The sequence below is a fragment of the Apodemus sylvaticus genome, chromosome 7, assembly GCF_947179515.1.
Source record: "Apodemus sylvaticus chromosome 7, mApoSyl1.1, whole genome shotgun sequence".
Taxonomy (NCBI): Eukaryota; Metazoa; Chordata; class Mammalia; order Rodentia; family Muridae; genus Apodemus; species Apodemus sylvaticus.
The window spans coordinates 40,690,730-40,710,395 of record NC_067478.1 but is presented as its reverse complement, the minus strand read 5'-3'; the positions used below and the strand labels follow the sequence as shown (position 1 = coordinate 40,710,395).

The 19,666-nt window shown below is 40.0% G+C and overlaps 1 non-coding gene across 1 annotated transcript; it reads right to left on the bottom strand.

Moving 5' to 3' along the window:
- Window positions 1–17,197: 17,197 nt before the first annotated feature.
- Window positions 17,198–17,333, bottom strand: LOC127690373 (small nucleolar RNA SNORA17). The gene has a single exon (XR_007979091.1). It is a non-coding gene; the product is annotated as a small nucleolar RNA SNORA17 (small nucleolar RNA).
- Between the last annotated feature and the right edge of the window lie 2,333 nt (window positions 17,334–19,666).

Sequence of the window (19,666 nt, the reverse complement as noted above, 5' to 3'; positions counted from 1 at the left end):
TTTTAGGTTAACTATAAACAATATTTTACCTCTCAAGTCATTGGAAATTGTAGAAGTGATTAAGTAAACACACACCCACTTAGTGATTAAGAGCACATATTGCTCTTGAGAGGACTCAAGTTCAGTTCCCAGCACATACACAGGGTGGCTCACAGCCTGTTAACACCAGCTCTGGGGGATGTGACACCCGCTTTGGCCTCCTTAGGCATTGCACTCACATGAATAACCTCCTCTAAACACACACACACACACACTTCATAATAAAAATAAAGTCTTCAAAACATAAGGCAAAAGAAATGCAAGCAACTACATCTAGGGATCAGGCTTAGTTAGTAAAGTTTTTGCTGTGCAAGCATAAGGACTTGAATTTGATCCCCAGTGCCCACATAAAGCCAGGCACAGTAACACATGTCTAGAATCTCAGCACTGGGTTGGGTAGGCAGAGAAAAAGGATCCCTAGGGACTGTGGGCCGGCTAGTTCAGCCAAACTGAGGAGCTCCAGATTTAATGAGAGACATTGTCTGAAAAAACAAGGAAAATGATTGAGGAAGGCACCTAACCTTCACCTCTGTCCACCACAGATGCACCCAAACACACATGTGCAAACACACACACACACACACACAGGGGAGGTTAGAAAGGGAGAGGGGGAATATGAATATAACTAAAAGAGGGAGATAAAAACTTTGAGTGTGAGCCGGGCAGTGGTGGCGCACGCCTGTAATCCCAGCACTCTGGGAGGCAGAGGCAGGCGGATTTCTGAGTTCGAGGCCAGCCTGATCTACAGAGTGAGTTACAGGACAGCCAGGGCTATACAGAGAAACCCTGTCTCGGAAAAAGCAAATCCAAAAAAAAACCAAAAAAACAACCAAACAAACAAACAAACAAACAAACAAACTTTGAGTGTAAGATAATTTCTTTCTTTTCTTTTCTTTTCTTTTTTTTTTTTTTTTTTTGATTTTATTTATTATATGCAGGTACACTGTAGCTGTCTTCAGACACTCCAGAAGAGGGAGTCAGAGCTCATTATGAATGGTTGTGAGCCACCATGTGGTTACTGGGATTCCAACTCAGGACTTTAGGAAGAGCAGTCAGTGCTCTTAACCGCTGAGTCATCTCTCTCTTGAACTGTTTGTTATCTTATCTTACCTAGTTGTAGACAAAGATACTTTGGTTAATAGTGTTTCCCTATCTGCTGCATGTATATTAACATATATACTAAAATAAACTCCATTTTAAAGCTGAAAACTTGACAAAAATTGTCCCTCCCAGTAGGAATCTAAGTGTTGTCAGTGAAATGTAGCATCTTTCCAGTACCAGTCTAAATTCAGGCTCAGAATGAGCTTGGAATAACTCCTGCTGTGCTCAGCTCCTTGACGGATCCTCTGGATTGCTGATGTTATTACAAGAGGGAACCATTGAATCAGATTCCCTCAGAATTAAAATGACTTCTGTCTGAATAGCTGTCTGATATCAGCTTCACTGGAAAAGGGCACGGCAACTAATGGGTCCTAAAAATAAACCCAATGGAGTGGAAATAAATGCACATGGGCATGAATGCATTCTACAGATGTCAGAATTGGGGAAGAAACAACAACAACAACAACAACAACAAAACTTTGAGTACAAACTAATGATCATGCCCCTCTTTCCTAGGAGGTGAATACACTTTCACTCTCACTCAGGCCCTTACCACAACCCTCTCACTAGCAATATGTAGTTGTGCAAGTTAATGATAACTGACAAATGCAGTCACGTCTTTAGTGTTCTGTATCAAATTATGATATCAAGTACAGTCAAGTCTTTGGCATTGGGTATCTGATCATGTCCACATACTCTACATAGGAGGGGACAATTGGGATCCAGGCAAACTCTATATCCACCCTTAAGCTTCCTGAGCACGACAAACCCATCTGGCCACAATAGCATACTATGAAGAATCTCCATAAAAGAAATGACAGCGTTCCTCCACGTGATGCTATTTTCCACCTTTACGGCAGGGCCCCTCATAGGGAAAGCACTGATAAGTACTTGATGATCGAATGAATAGTGTTCTCTTTTAGTGCGCCTCTCGTAGTGTGCCTCTAAAATGCAGACCCTCTGACCTGCCTCGTAATGGAATTCCTATACTCTCCACTTCGTCCTGCCTTTTCATGATGTCAGTGCATTCAGAACTGTAGCTCCAAGCTTTAGAGTCTTGTTTTATGCTACTCTGGACTTCTCATTCCACAGAAATAGTTTTGATAATGTAATGGACTCTAGGGTCTGCTTTAGGAGTTGACAGAAGAGGACAAATATTACTTCAGCAGCCTTATAGCCACCATCATGGCATAATACAAAATGGTAGAAGAATAATATGAAAGAATTTGCCCAGTTAATCACCTCAGTGATCCTCAGATAACATGCAGAGGTGGGCTTGTTAACTGTGCACAAATGATTTTGCATTTTCTGTGTACCTAACTAGATAAATTTCTAATTTATCTGTCTGTCAATAAATGTTCACAAGATCTCAGAACATGATCACAACCATTCTCCCTCACTTTAACCTGGAAAGATTGATAAAACTGCTAAACTTTGGCAATATAATGAGTCCAAACAACTCACCAGGATCTAGAAATCCTTGAAATCCATTATAAATTTCCTGAGAGTAGCTCATCTCCTGACACTAGCTTTTACTCCACCTCTCTCACAACCCCATGCCCATATAAATAGGATGTATACTTAGATGAGGTATGTATGTATGTATGTATGTATGTATGTATGTATGTATTATGTATGTATCCTCTATTCTTAGCACCTCTGTCCTTTTTCATGCGATCTCTTCTGCTAACAATGCTTTCCATGTGTGATCTGCCTCTAGCACTCACAATTAAATTTCACTATCTTTCTTTCTTATTTTCTTAGATATGTTAGGGCTTTGTCTGCATGCATCTCTGCACACCAAAGAGGGCATCAGATCCCATTATAAATGTTTCTGAATTTCCATGTGGGTGCTAGGACTTGAATTTAAAATCTCTGGAAGAACAGTCAGTGTTCTGAACCATTGAACTATCTCTCCAGCCCCTCATTATCTTTATAAATACTACTGCCAACATGCTCCAATCTGTTCCTGCACCATACATAGCCAGGAGCAACCTGACACCATGGTTTAATCCTTCTTCTAGATTCTTAAAGTCCTTTCCATTAAACTTCTTCTTTTTGTTGTTGTTTTGTTTTGCTTTTATTTTCTATAATCTTTGTTTACATTCCAAATGATTTTCCCTTTCCTGATTCTCCCCTCCCGATAAGTCCCATAAGCCCTCTTCCCTCAGCCCTTTCCTCAATCAACCCCTCCCACTTCTCTGTCCTGGTAATCCCCTACATTGCTGCATCAAGCCTTTCCAGGACCAGGGCCCTCTCCTTCCTTCTTTTGGGAAATGATTTGTTATGTGAATTGTGTCTTACATATTCAGAGCTTCTGGGCTAATATCCACTTATCAGTGACTGCATTCCATGTGTGTTCTTTTGTGAATGGGTTACCTCACTTAGGATGATATTTTCAGTTCCAACCATTTGCCTAAGAATTTCATGAATTCACTGTTTTTAATTGCTGAGCAGTATTCCATTGTGTAAATATACCACATTTTCTGTATCCATTCCTCCATTGAGGGACATCTGGGTTCTTTCTAGCTTCTGGCTATTATAAATAAGGCTACTATGAACATCGTAGAGCATGTGTCCTTATTGCATGCCAGGGAAAAAATGGGGTACAGAGCTAAACAAAGGACCTCCACATAAAACCAGTCATGCTGAAACTAATAAAAGAGAAACTGGGGAAAACCCTTGAGGACATAGGCACAGGGGAAAAGTTCCTGAACAGAACACCAATAGCTTATGCTCTACGATCAAGAATTGACAAATGGGATCTCATAAAATTACAAGTTTCTGTAAGGCAAAGGACACCGTCAAAAGGACAAAACAGCAACCAACAAATTGGGAAAAGATCTTCACCAATCCTACATCCAATAGAGGGCTAATATCCAATATATACAAAGAACTCAAGAAGTTAGACCCCAGGGAACCAAATAACCCTATTAAAAAATGGGGTACAAACCTAAACAAAGAATTTTCTGAAGAAATTCAGGTGGCCAAGAAGCACCTTAAGAAATGCTCAACATCATTAGCCATTAGGGAAATGCAAATCAAAACAACCCTGAGATTTCACCTCACATCAGTCAGAATGGCTAAGGTTAAAAACTCAGGAGACAGCAGGTGTTGGTGAGGATGTGGAGAAAGAGGAAAACTCCTTCACTGCTGGTGGTATTGTAAGATGGTACAACCACTATGGAAATCAGTCTGGCGGTTCCTAAGAAAACTGGTCATGACCCTTCCAGAGGACCCTGCTATACCTCTCCTGGGCATATACCCAGAGGATTCCCCAGCATGCAATAAGGACACATGCTCCACTATGCTCATAGCAGCCTTATTTATAATAGCCAAAAGCTAGAAAGAACCCAGATATCCCTCAATGGAGGAATGGATACAGAAAATGTGGTATATATACCCAATGGAGTACTATTCAGCAATTAAAAACAATGAATTCATGAATTTTTTAGGCAAATGGATGGAACTGGAAAATATCATCCTAAGCGAGGTAACACAATCACAAAAGAATACACATGGAATGCAATCATTGATAAGTGGATATTATTTAGCCCTGAAGCTCTGAATACTGAAGATACAATTAGCATATCAAATGATTCCCATGAAGAAGGAAGAAGAGGGCCCTAATCCTGGAAAGGCTTGATCCAGCATTGTAGGGGAGTACCAGGACAGAGAAAAGGGAGGGGGAAAGATAAGAGAATGGATGGAGAGAAGAGGACTTACGGGACATATGGGGAGGGGGGAACTGGGAAAGAGGAAAGCTTTTGGATTTTAAACAAAGAATATAGAAAATAAATATATATATTTTAAAAAAAGAAAAAAAAAAGATTTTTCACCTGAAGAATTTAGAATGGCTGGGAAGCACCTTAAGAAATGTTCAACATCATTAGTCATAAGGGAAATGCAAATCAAAACAACCCTGAGATTTCACCTCACACCAGTCAGAAAGGCTAAGATTAAAAACTCAGGAGACAGCAGGTGTTGGCGAGGATGTGGAGAAAGAGGAACACTCCTCCACCACTGGTGGGATTGCATGTTGGCACAACCACTCTTGAAATCAGTCTGGTGGTTCTTCAGAAAACTGAGTATGACACTTCTGGAGGTCCATTAAACTTCTGATGTCATATGCAGTCTACAAAGGTGAAAACCAATAATTCTCTGTTCTTGCAAACACATATCATTCCTTTGCTGTATTTATCAATTCTTAATGTTTGACTGTTTTTTTGTAACTTTAATGGTGTCCATTTAGTGGATACTCTTCCTGTTCTGGATCTTTACAAGAATAATCAAAGAGCCTTATCATTCTGGATATTCCAACTGAGGCATCAGGCATGAGTAAAGCAAATTCACCATTCTAGTTTCTGATTAAGTGTGGTCATTTGAGCAGTAGTACCATGTGTTACAGAACCACCAATATGATAGCTGACAACCATTGTTTCATGACAATAGGTTATGGGGTGAGCTATTTCTCAGCAATAGATAACTAAACATTCAATATCATATACTACACTTAACACGTATTTGTGTCTAATTGCTTGTGACCTTGGACTTTCTACAGATAACAGCAGTTATCTTTCTTCAGCATGGCCTTCTGCTGAGTGGAGTCTCAACACCTTGAAAAAAAGTGAAACTCAATTTATCTTCCTTTGAATTTGGAATGATCCTGTGGACTTTTTTGTAACGACGTTATGTAGAACTAATAATACATGACTTCCATTGTTAGTTCAAGAGATCTTTGGCTTCTACTGAGTCTCCTTGCTTCCTCCTGTACTCCTTTTGGATTTCAGCAACTATGCTAGAAGAAACTAAGCTTCTTGGACAGCCCATAAGTAGATGCTCCAGTCAACACCTACAACTAAGCCCATTGATTATTTTATTCCAGAAACCAAACCTGATGGAGAAGAAAGGCACTAGGTATTCCCAATAGAGGGAAGATACAACCACTGCTAAGAATCCTTGTCTGAATCCCTGACAATAGAATCTCAAAGCAAATCAGATAGTCATTTTACATTACAAAAATACAAGGGTAGTTTGATATTTGTCAATAGATAACTAGAACTCTTCCCAGTGGGACAGGCTTCCTCAGAATTGCATCCCAGTTGGTAGCATGATTCCTGAGCCATGAAGAAGACACATACTCAAATACATATCTGAGTATGCCTTGACCGACTGTTTTCTGTGTGTATTCTTATTATATATAACTTTGGACACTTTTACATTTAAGTCATATAGGGAAAGAATGTGCAGGCTAGGTTTATCATTTTGTTTTCAGAATTTGTACCAAGTCAACCTTTCCCTTTTTTTCTTCAATCTTATGAAAGAAGTTGGACCTAGAAAACTAAAATGGAATAAAATAAAGGAAAGAATTCAGTACACTGGAAGTCAGTCCAATTCAGTTAAACATAGGTCATTTGTTCTCTTTTCCAAATTGTTCATCTTGTGCTCCCTGTTCCAATTTATAGGAGGGAAAGTATTTCTAAATGTCCCGTATGATCATGGCTTTTCTTTCTCCCACAAAATCAGAATTAATACCAAAATGCTGCTCAGCACAATTCTTTAGTTGCTTAACTCAATAAAACGTCTATAACATTGAAAAGTACTTTTAAAAATATGTCTTAAAAGCCAATATATGGTAACTGCCTTTCCTTGGGAGCTCACTAGTTTTTCCAGCTTTTTCAGGAAATGAGGTACTCAGGTGAATTTTCCAGATAGCCTCCTCCTCCTCAGAGAACTTAAAAAGTCCATAAATCTTCTACCATGTGGAGTCAGTTACTCCTGCAGTACCCTAACTGAATGAATGTAGCCCGACCAACCCTTGTAGCATCAGTAAATCAGGCTTAGGAGCTTCCAGCTTAAAATTCCATAGACTCATGGCTACATACACAGACCTGAGAGCTTACTGGAGCAAACCCCACTAAGAATACATTCATGGAGAGTAGCTCAAGTGTATTAAACCCCCTCCTGGCCTTCACAACATTCCTTTAGAAACATAGATCATATAGGACTGATCCCCCGGACCCAGGCTACAAGTTCATTTCAGTTCTTGACAGCTTAACTGTGGGATGGGGATGTCAAAGGTCTCTGGCCACACTGATCCAGATGATAAAGTGCTGTATCAGAATTTCCCAATATGCACATGAAAGTGTTCTTCTATGTAAAGATTTTATATGTTTCCTTTACCATGATTCTGTTAGCCAGGTTCTTGTTGATAGCATTAAGTACCGGGTTCTCAACTTATCTGCCTGGACAAGCAGCTATATGTATGTCAGGACCAAGTTAATGCTGAGAACAGAAAAATAAGCAACTCAAGTCTTCTCACTATAGAAAACCTGTCTATCAGGAATGAGGGATAAACAATGCTTGCCAAGAACATAGGGTCATTTGCTTTCATATTGCCTGTGGATCCCTTAAAATACTACTGCAGACCTGAATTGTGTCAAAGACCCTGTGGCCCATAAAATCAAACTTATTTACTGTTAGAGTAGAAGGCTTATGGGAGAAGTTTCATGTCAGCTGCAATGAGTTATGAATGTAATAATAGCAGCAAGGGGTGTGGGCAGGTGTGGGCAGGTGTGGGTGGGGTCCGGTAAAGAAGAGGATAGGTTTCCAGAAGTGCTTGAGCTGTGTGCTGAAGAGTGGGAAGAATCAGTTTGCTTTTAACAGGGCTCTCCTGAGGAAAACACAATAATGGGCCAAAGCATCTAAAGACAAAAAGAGAAGGAAGACTGAGTAGGCCTTGAGTAGGATTCTATTCTCTCAGCAATGATGCAGCAAAGGGTTTTAAGCAGAAGACTTGTGATAGAGACAACAGATTTAAGGGGTGCAAGCAGAAAACCCAATGAAGATTCTATTGCAATAAGTTGAGCAAGAGATAATGACTCATGACAAAAACCAGTGGTTATGGGAACTGCAAGAAGTCACAGGTCTTAGGGAAACTAAATTATCAATGACTACTCTGTGCAGCATAACTTCTAGTAACCAGTCTTTTCTGGTTAAATATATCCCTAAACATAAGAGCAAGGATTGGCACTTACCTGTGGGGTTGAAAAAGACAAGTCTTTGGTAGAGCTTCCTTTAAATGGCTTTGCTCAATGGCAACCAGTGACTATTGTTAGTCACAGGGACACCTTTACTATTTGATTATTTGTGCCTTTCTTGTGCTGTTTGCTGTCTCTGAGGTTGTGTGTATAGTAAGTCAAGCAGTGCCGAGTATAACTAGCCCTTTTATATCTAGGTAGTCCCTGAGGCAAGTCCAGACTCACTTGCTTAGTAGCTCTGTGTCCTTGGGCAAGTTATTTGACCCTTTTAAAAATTAAACAAGTTAATTTGCATTTTATTTTAATAATTAAATGGTAGTTTTCATTCCACCATTTTCATAATATATGCCATGCTCTCTACTCGTGCCCTCTCTTCCTTCTTTCTCTCTTCTGCTTTCATGTCAGATAGATAGATGATAGAGATAGATGTCAGATATAGGCAAACAGACAGATAGATGATTGAGAGGTAAATACTTATACAGATAGGATAGATGATAGTACATAGATGATAATGATAATAAACTTCTGATTACTAGACACCAAATCTGAAAGTTTCCATGAATTCCCAATAGTGTCAACAACTGGGGTCAAGTCTTGAACATATGAACTTTTGGGGGATATTTAAAACCCCAAGCCATGATACTTTTAGACAACAGAAATGTAGTCTTGCCATTCAGCCCATAAAGAAATTTGCTACCACAACCTGAAAGCCTGAATTCAAACCCCAGAATTCACATGGTGAAAGCAACTCTTGCAGGCGGTACTCTGTTTTCCATGTGTACTGTAGCACATACATACATGCACACATACATATCGGCAGACAGACTGACAGACAGACAGAGACATGTACACACACTACAGATACAGGCACCCACATAAACAAACAAAAATTATTTTGGAAAAAAAACCAAAAAGTTGGGTGGGTAAGAAAGGGAGGATGGTGGATATCATGAAAACACAACTTTTGGAAGCTGTCATATGAGAGGATGTTTTGCTGAAGCAGACATGTGAGAGGTTTTTTCTGGGGTTGATGTAGGGGTGTAATATTTAAAAAGAAGATAAACATAATCCCCCCAAACATTGAGAAGACACCCCTGTATTGCTAGCCATGTAATGCTGCACTGGTCTTTGCTGATTACACCTTGCAATGCTTTACTGGTCTTTGATGATCTTCACTAGTCATGGCTTCATAGAGAGGAATGCACCAAAGACTTGGTATTCTGGCTGCTTCTTGCTGCTTCCTTGGACTTGTGCTGATTTTCCATAGCCTCTTGGTTACTTCTGGATCTAGCCACTACTACTGATTTGTGTTTGGTGTTTTGGAGTGAACTGCTGATATCCTGACAAGGAAGATTGGAATTGACCGAAAGAACTACTTTTAAATAGGTCCACATCCCACTTGTCCTATTAACCATCTTTCTCCTATACCTTTGGACTGTGAGCTAGAAGGGAGGTTGAAGAGTTTAAGAACTCTTATTAAAGTAGGTTTTGAAAATCTAAGCCTACAGATAGATAGATAGATAGATAGATAGATAGATAGATAGATAGATGATAGATAGATAGATAGATATAGATAATATGGATTTAGATATATAGATATATGCCATGTACTTTGAAAAATACATTTTAAGTGCTGTTCCAACTACTCTGACTTCAGTCCCTGTACTTTTAGGAGCATGAAGTCTTACCATAAGATACAGAAGAAGTCTTGTATACTAAAAATGTTATATCATACATCTATCTATGGAGGAGCTTCCTGGAAACATTGAGTATTTCTGTGGATTCTATATAGACTACTTCACCTCATTCACACAATGAGTTTACCTTACTCTGTTCTTGGGCTATGTGCAGAGCCATGAGTTATCCAGGGCTTTGTTCTGAGTTTCAATTTGCAAATTAGTTTACTGCATCCCCATAGTATTCTCACAAAAAGACTTGATCCATGTGGCTGGCCTGGATGTTTGTCTCATATCCACTGGAGGTCTCTCTGTCCTGTTTCTGTCATTTGGCTTCCCCAGCCTCATCCATTTGCCTCTGCTACATATGCAGGTATGTCCGGCTTTCCCAGTTCCAATATTCTTAGCATAAACCAGCTAAAGAGTGCTTATTAAAAGGGGTAGAGGAAATAGCCTTCAAAAAGAAGTTAAAGATTATAAAAAGGAAATCATGGATACAGCAAAGTCTCAGAAGAAACAAGGGATATGAGGTTGCAGTGCAGGAAATTCATCTTTAGATGTGATAGGAGAAAATAAGAGAAAGATGTGGACTCCAGTGTAAAACACATTGTAGTATCTATTCATTTTTAATGGAAGAAAAAGGGACCATGCTATGTAACAGATTCCTCAAAGATTAAAACATTCGCTTTTCCAGGCAATCTCCTTAAGATAAACAACTCAAAATTGCTTCAGGAAGTCCTAGAAACTGACTAGATTCACTAGGCCACTCCCTCCAAGAGTAAACAAGCCATGCTGCTAAAGGGCTTGGACAAACAAAACTGCAAAGAAGACTCTAGTACCAGACTAGCTGCCTGTTTAGATCAACTGACTCATTTAGAAAGGACATTCTCCAACCCTCTGAGCTGCCTGATCTCTGTCCAATGTGTTCCAGGTTCCCAGCTCTGTGAGCTGTCACCCATGGGTTGAAGTAGGTTTTGAAAAACTAAGCCGATAGATAGATAGATAGATAGATAGATAGATAGATAGATAGATAGATAGATAGATAGATTATAGAGATAGAGAGAGAGAGAGAGAGAGAGAGAGAGAGAGAGAGAGAGAGAGAGAGAAGAGAAAGAGAGAGAGAGAGTGGGCTTTGGTGATGCAAATGTCTTTGAGTCATTTCTGCTTCTCTAAGTACCCCCTTATCCATATTCCTGTAAATAACCTCAATAAAACTCATTTGTTCACCAAGTTAGAATTTGGTAGTATGCATACTTTGGTCTGTCGTGGTCTCTGTATCTGAGGTGAGTAGACATGTGTGTTGTATCTCCCCAGGAAAAATTATGTCACACAGTGGACCCCTTCTGAAGCTGCTTGTGGTCAAAAGTCATAGAGAACACTGAGGAGCTGGTGTTGAGGAGAATGGAAGAAAGAACTACTTGGGGCTAAGAGTTAAAGTTATGACCATAATCAAAAGACTTCCTGGGCCTCCTACAATTACCATGTCCTTGCTATGGCAACTCCAGGGACTTGTAGAGGCTTTACTGTCTCTTACATCTGAAATAACCCAAGTTTAACAGTTTGTGCCTGAGAGGTTAAGCCCCAATGCTCCTGAACAGTGGTGCAACTTTCTCTAATAGACAGCATCCTAGAATAGCTTTCCACCATGGAACTGCGAAATTACCTCTGTCTGATTTAAAGTGAAGGAGACATAAGGTACTAAAAAGGAAAAAAAGTTCACATTTTCATAACATTTTTTTTCGTTATGGGCATTACTCTGGTGTGTAGCCAAGCACCAATCAGTTCTGGGCAGTGCCTACATTCCAAACCAACTCTGCAAGAATATATTAGCCTATGAACAATAAACTATTGTAATGTTCCTTTGTTTCCACATCAGACCTTGAAGAATAGCACACCACTGTTCTCTTGATTATTTTCTCATGAACCTGGGTGTTTGATTTATGCTTGAATATTTCCACATAGAAAAATATTCCGGTGTGTTATAATCAAGTTTTAATCTTCTAACAGGATGATACAGGGGAAATACTTAATCCATCAAAATAACTCCAAGCCATGTGTTTTTTCAATCACAATCCTCCACCCCCTCAACCCAATGGCATACAGTTTCCATGATGTTTGGATTGCAAACGGCTTTGCACTTTATGACCACTGGATCATTTCCAGTTCCCTGAGATGTCCACGCTGTACCAATGCCATCCTGTAAATGTTCCCTGGCACAATTTCACAGGGGTATTCATGGGTACAGGTTAGTGGGAGTAACTAATAATCTTACTAAGAAGTAGAAATCAGTATCAGACTCTGGCTCCAAGTGCTTTGATAATTCATCATAATTGTGGTTTTGAATGGAAAGAGAATCCTAATGGAAAATGAAATGAAAATCAAGAACTCACCTAGAGCCAGGTAATTGAATATTATTATGCATTTAAATTCAGAAAATTATCACACACAGAAAAAAAAAAGGCTTGGTTTCATAGCTTACATAAACACTCAGCCAAGAATTAAATTCCAAATAGATCTGATTCGTGAGCCTGTGATCATTTTACTTCATTGAAATGATCCTCCTTTTTTTTTAGGTTGGAATGAGATAAACAAACCAAGGTCACCACTGACAAGCCATGCAAACTCATATGAGCTACATAATTTCTGTAAGGATCAAATGTGTTCCTCTCTGAAATAGAAATCTTAGAACCATCTACAGAGAATTTCTGTATGAGGTGTGTCACATTTCAGTGATCGTATCTATTACTGCCTGCCAGTCAACAATGGCCACGGATTAGCTCTTCATTTCCAGCAGATAAAAATTTTATTTCTATGAAAACTTAAAAATTCTAGAAGACACAGCCATATACATTTTAATGCCATTGTCAACATTAGAGTATAGGTCAAATAGCCCTTACCCCAAATCACTAGACTAAAAATGATTCGGGTCATAGTGGGATTGTCTGGAGAATAGGACTCAAGGCTAAGCATGGAATTCCTCTTTAAATATATTAATAGCCTGAAGGTAGTATCATGCATTTTTGGTTTATCTACCCTTGGATTATGACCACCCATCACATGAGACCATGAGATAGAGAATTTCAATTTGGGTATATTTTGGATCTTTAATTTTTTTGGTTAGGGAGAGTCAACTCATATCATGACTTTTGTAGAAACAACATTTAAAGCAATCTTCAGTGTTCTCCTTAACAATCTGAGACCATGGACAGCCTCTCTCCATATAATGAGAGCTCAGAACATCACAACCTTAAATGTTTGAAACCTCTCTGTTTTTATTCCATCTCTTCACTTTTCTGTCAAATCGTTGTCTTTTTTTCCTTTCATCAACCAAATAAATCATATTTACTGAGCACTAGGCTTGATATTTATATAAAAGTTATATAACTTAGAGCTGATGCTAGAGATTTTTGGAATTTGTGGGAAAGTCCAGAATCCTGCCAAAAAAAACAGAGATTGTAGCTCAAGACAGTAGATTATTTGGTGTGAAGCTGGAAGATATAAAGAAGTTCAAAGAACAGAAATAACTGAAGGTGAAAGAATTCTTTGCATCACGTCCCTCAAGACTGATTGACTCTGCCTTTCATAGAATGTGCTCTAAGAGTCAGAAATTCTGGTAGATAGGATGCTCGCAGTGTTTCCCCTGGGCCCTGGGAGCATGAAATTTAGGGAGTTTGAGCAGACATGCTCCAGACAACTTTCAGAGACAAGGGAAAATCAGAAAGGCTGACCCTTAGCCATCAACAAAATCGACATTCACAATCAATATTCCCCACCCAACTGGATATATGGTATTCAAGGTGATTCCCTTCCAACTTCATATTTAGCCAGGTTGAGTGCACAAAAAGGATATATTACACTGCATAAATTTTCACTTGAAAATAGCTTATGACAGTTTTACCCTTACACCAAAATACTGTTCAGCTGTTAAACAGCATAAACAAGGAGACTTTATATCTCTAGTTCCATTTCAAATGGGTATGCATTATAATTTTCTGCTATCTACACTGGGTCATCATTGGTAGCCCAGGCAAGCATATAACCAATCTTCTTCGTGACTTCTGAGTGTCCACCTTCTGCAACAGGAGGTACCATCTGAAGAGGAGAAAAGAAACTTGGTAGCTGCTTGGTAGAGATTTCCTACTCTTCAGTAGTCCAGTTAAACTCCTGTGCAATAGCTTTAGCTGCCATTTTACCTGCAAAACAAAAGTTGCTCCCCGAGTTTCATAATGACCTAATAACTAAGAAAGAGAGAAGAATGGGAAAGGGAAGGAAAAAGAGAAAAGCTATCTGGAAAAATTGAGGAAGGAGATGACCAACAGATCTATAGAACTGTTTAGAGAGATTGATATATTAATAACCATTGCTGTCGTCACATTGATTTCCATAATTCATATCCTTAAATCTCATAATCCTTCTAAAGAAATATCCAATCTTTAAGAGTTCCTAAACACTAACGAAGAGGTAAGATTGTATTTCTAGTGGGCAAAATCTAAATACATAATACAAAGAGAGAAAGCAACTGATGTATTAGTCAAGATTTTGTCACAATGATGAACAGTAGAGAGAAACATATTAGGAGAGAGGATTTAGTTTGCTCATGGTTTGAGAGGTTCCAGTCTAAGGTCAGTTGGATCTGAGATTGAGGTGAGGATACATTGTGGATGTGGGAGCACGTGGCACGGGAGATAGCTTATGTCATGGCAGACACGAAGTGGAGTGACAGGAAGAGGCTAAAAACAAGATAATTGTTTTCCAGGTTGGGCCCGACAGGCTTCTTTTGTTTGCCACACCTCCCAGTAATGTTATCACATTGTAAAACCAACAGGAAATTAATCCATTGGTTAGGGAGAGCCCTCAAAACCAGCCATTTCCTAAAACCTGTGAGCTGACAACCCTGATGCACTGAGGCTGTTGGAAACTTTTCATATATAAACCATAATGCCAAAGGTCAAAGAGATTGACTGAGCTGAAGACAAGAAGCAAGTGAATAAATAGCACCCAGCCTAGACCTCTAGAAAGGCTCCCAGAATGTAAAAATAGGTTTGTAAGGTGCCTAGTTATGATGTACTAGAACCCATATTAAAACAAAGCAAAAGAAAACAAAAATCATATAAATCCTACTCACAGAAAAAATATACTTAAGAAAATTAAGATAAATAATAATCCAACTTATTAAACTCATCTAGTGAGTGTTTTTATTACTGTATGAGAAAACTAAAAATTAAGTCTGTAATAGCCATTTTAAAAAATTTTGTTGGTTCTTTGTGAATTTCCTATCATGCGCACCAATCCCACTCATTTCTCCCTCCCTTTTTACCTGTCCTCTATCCTTGTAGTCTCACCCCCAACAGAGAGAAAAAAAATCTCATTGTAGAAGCTGCATTGTGTTACAGTGTGCCCCACAGTCTACCTTTTTGTCCACATTTCTTCCCTTGCAAATGTTTGTTGCAATGTCTCACTGGTCTGGTACAAGCTACTCTATCAATATTGGAACCTCCTTGGATTCCTCTTGTATATCCTATTGTTGCACGATGTCATAGAGATCCTTAGTTTTGGATCTGTAGGTAGGACCGGCTCCCTTCATGCACTCCAGCAGTTCATTGATGGGGTAGATGTTGGATGGGCCAATTCAAAGTCCTGGATCCAGGCCTGAGATGTGTCTGGACTGGTCAGCCTGCCAGCTCTCCTCACACTCTCATGCCTTCAGGGCTGGCTCACCAGCAACCGCCAAATCCAGGGCCAGCTCTACTGTGTTGCCCAGGCTAGGTGCAGTGTATCTAGTCTTTGCTACTTTGTGGGTACTTCTTTTCCCCACCCTCTATCCCCCTGAATTTTATCTCCTGACACTGGATAAGAAAGAAGCTACGATAGAGGGGAGAGAAGAATTAGAATCCCTCCCAACTCTAATTTCTTTCCTTTTCTTTCTTCTTTGACCACAGCTACTAACAAGCTATAACCAACCTCCCTGAATGAGCAACAACCACCAACCCTGCCTATCAGCTCTAGAATATATATAACCTCTGAAAAGTTCCCAGAAGTCCAAATGTCATTCAATCACAGAAACTATCTGCAGCTGGCAAAACCATGCCTCTGCTAGAGCATGAGGCAAATCATAATCAGCTGTTTCAAACAGACAAAGGAAGCACCATATTCTCAAACCTGGGATTAAAATGAAAATATATTCATATAATATTTCTGTGGTTTTATTTTAAAAAACCAAGATTCGTTTTTTTCTTTTTCTTTTTCTTTTTCTTTTTTTAATTAGGTATTTTATTTATTTACATTTCAAACGTTATCCCCTTTTGTGGTTTCCCCTCCAAAAACACCCTATTCCATCCCCCCTCCCACTACTCACCAACCCACCCACTCCCTCTACCCTGTCCTGGCATTCGCCTATACTGGGGCATCCAGACTTATCAGGACCAAGGGCCTCTTCTCCCTTTGATAACCAACAAGGCCAACATCTGCTTGAGCTTTGTTTGGTCTGTAAATTGTTTCTTGGGAATTCAACGCTTCTGGGCTAATCCCAAGTGCTGCAGCTGCCTATGGGTGGGGTCACCTCCTGCTCTCAAGCCCCCGGGACCTGCTCTCCCACAGTGCCCAGGTAAGGGGTGGGGCCAGTTTTAGACAACCCTCAGATGTCAGCATATCTCTGGGCAGCAGCCCTGACTAGGAACATCTGCTTGGCCTTTGGTTGTAACTAACTCCTGCTGCTGCAGGGCCACAGACCCAGACATAGGCCCCAGTGGCAGCACAGGCCAGGACTCCTACCATTGTCCCAGTGGCATCACTGGCTACTCACATCAGGCTGTTCCTCACTATCCTGGGAGTCTCGTCTCCTGTTCTGCCTCTCTTCCTTGTGCCCACATCCTTCTGTTTCTCTTTCTCTTCCATTCTCCACCACTTACTTGTTCCTCTTAGTGGCTCCTGGGGTCTCAGAGTGTCTGGGGCCGTCTCAGGAGTGGTGGTCTCAAGAGGACTTTGCCCTCCTTGTACATTTTGGCCCCAGACAGGGGTCATCTCAGGCATGGTCTGCCCTACCCCAGGCCTGCATAGCACCAAGCTGAGCTCCCAGTTTGGCCCCCTGGCACCACTCTGTGGACTTCATCTCAGGTTTGCTCCTCACCCAGCCCACTTGAGTGGCCCCTTGTAGGGTCTACTATGACCCCTTGTAGGGGTCAGACCCTTGTAGGGGTTATCTGTCTTGGGTTCACTCCTGCCTGAGACCTGAAATCCCAGGCCATTTTCTTCTAGTCTCTGGCTTGCTTCACATCCTGAGAACCTATTCTGGGCCTGTCTGGCACCAATCTGGTGGCCATCTCAGGCTTGCTTTTTTCAGGGAATGCTAGGCTACTAATCATTCAGATGTTTTTAGGTCAGAACACTGAGCATAGACATAGTCTCTCCCTTCTCTGCCGTCTATCTACTGGTGCACATGTGACACAGCAGCCACACCTGCAATGCTGCTAGGGACAGATGTAATGGGCATTTTAAATGCACAATATACTAACTAACTGAAGAGCTTGTTTTTGCTACTGCAAAAGAGTGATTAGATTATGGACTTGCCTTGAATACAGCCAACGTTTTCTATGATGGGGCCATTTCAGATTGCAATTTTAAACCATATCATTCGGTGCTTAGTGAATTATTTATTCATTTATCAATGGCCACCATGTTTTAGTGTTTGAATCAGGTGCCAAGGTCTTGGCTTCTGCCTCTGTTGAGCTTCTTCAATAGCTACATCTGGGAGACGTGCAGAGGTATGCAGAAGTGGAGTTCATTCACAGGAACATTTTTGACCCACTCTGCTTCCCCTGTAGCTGGATGCTAGTAGCTCTCTCAGCTCTCACAATCAAAGGTATTAGGGAAGTCCTACCCTTACTGGTGTGTGTGTGTGTGTGTGCATGTGCACAGGCATATGTAAACTAACACTCAGAAAGGACTCCTTAGAAATAAACAATGTACTGCTTGTAACATCATTCTTCATACAGAATGTGGCCAGTTTTTTCCTTTGCTTCTTCTGTTCTATTTCTCTATCCATGTATCATCTCCACGAATATTTTTAAAGGTATAGAACTATAATAAGTCCTTATCTCTAATTAGCAGAAGTCATCAATCATTCAATAAGTGTGAATTAAATTGCTACTATTGCTATTTCCCATTCCCCTCTACTACATTTTTTTGTCTAAATATTAACCAGATACACACTTACTACTAAATCTGAGCTCAAATATCGATAGCAGTTATATCAGTAATTATCTGTGCAACTGTAGGTAATTTCTCTCTGGGTCCTAATTTCATCCTGTTTAAGATACAGAGACTATAACACTGTCATGGACAGAAGAGCCTTGAACCTATATGTTGACATTTTAATTCCCATTACCTCAGAGGCAACTTAGAAACAGATCTTTTAAATAATATGAAACCCTTAAGGTGGTTCCTAATTCATTCTCACTAGTGTTCTAAAAAGATGATGTGAGGACCTGTGTATATAAAGACCATGTGAAGTGACAGGCAGCTGCAACCCAGGGAGAGTAGCATCAGAAGAACACATCTTTAGTACTTTGATCTCAAAAATCCTGGCCCCAAGACCTATAAGAAAATAATTTTCTAGTTTAAGCCATGTAGTTTTTATTGTTATGACAGTCACTTGGAAAATTGTTGTAGATGCTAACTGAGGCTTATGGAGGACCAGCTTTCCCCCCAAGGAAACTAAAGGTATAAAATACTTTGTAGTAACAAAATACATTTTTTAAACTGTTTTATCACACATTGTCTATCAGACAACAGTAGCAAAATAAGACCTACAAATAGGTCTTCTTGAGATTGCCTTTGAAGACTAAATTGTTCATGTTAAGACCAACCTTCAAGGATACTAACTTAGATATAGATTTCCATAGCCAACCATACTATATTAGAATCTGAATCTTTGTTTGAATCCATTCCTGAGGTGAAACTTAGGAAAGCAATAGGTTTCTTTTATATTTAAAGCCAGCCACTGAAGCAACAGAATCCAGGCGCTACCCACAACCTAGTGAGGTTCGCATGCCCTGAAATAATATAGAGACTGTATTTAGCTGTTTTCTCAAAAGCTTACCTTTCCTCATTTACTAGTAGCCCTGCTGACATTGTCACAGGAATCTTAACTTTAACACGTGATTTCTCAGTCATTATATGGAGTATCTACTGTAGCCTCCTGAACATTTCAATCTCCCTAGTCTAACAAGCTGTTAAATGTTAAGCAGAGGTGAGAAAACCAACTCTAAGACAAAGCCTTATAAATCTAAAGGAATGGGAGGGTGACCTCGGGAAGGCTGTGGGGGTGGCACTTTTCTTTTATTAACTGCTAGACAGGAAATGAGGTTTAAAGTTTTGAAGGGATGATGAGGGAAAGAGGAAGAACGAGCACGTAGATGGGTTTCAGAAACAACACAGGGAGGTTAAAGGCTATACACTGAGAAATTGGTTTTAGTGCTGTTACCAGTGACAAAAGCCAGTCATCCAACATCCTCTGTGGTCATTGGTCCATATCTTAATTCCTGCACCACCTCAGTGAAGAAGAACACAGTCTTCCTCACAGCCGTATTATAAGCTTTGAATGGCAAATTTAGGATTTGGTGGCCATCCCCAAACCATGTCTGCTCATCTTGGTTTCAGACTTCCCCCAGCATCATGGCTACCCATCTCAGGTGGCAAATGCTGAGAGCAGCATCAGCGGTGATGAAACAACTCAACAGTATTAGTGTCCTGTTCTTACTGTGTGCCACATAGAAAAACAGGAGCTTTCTGTAGAAGGGCATTCAAAGAAAG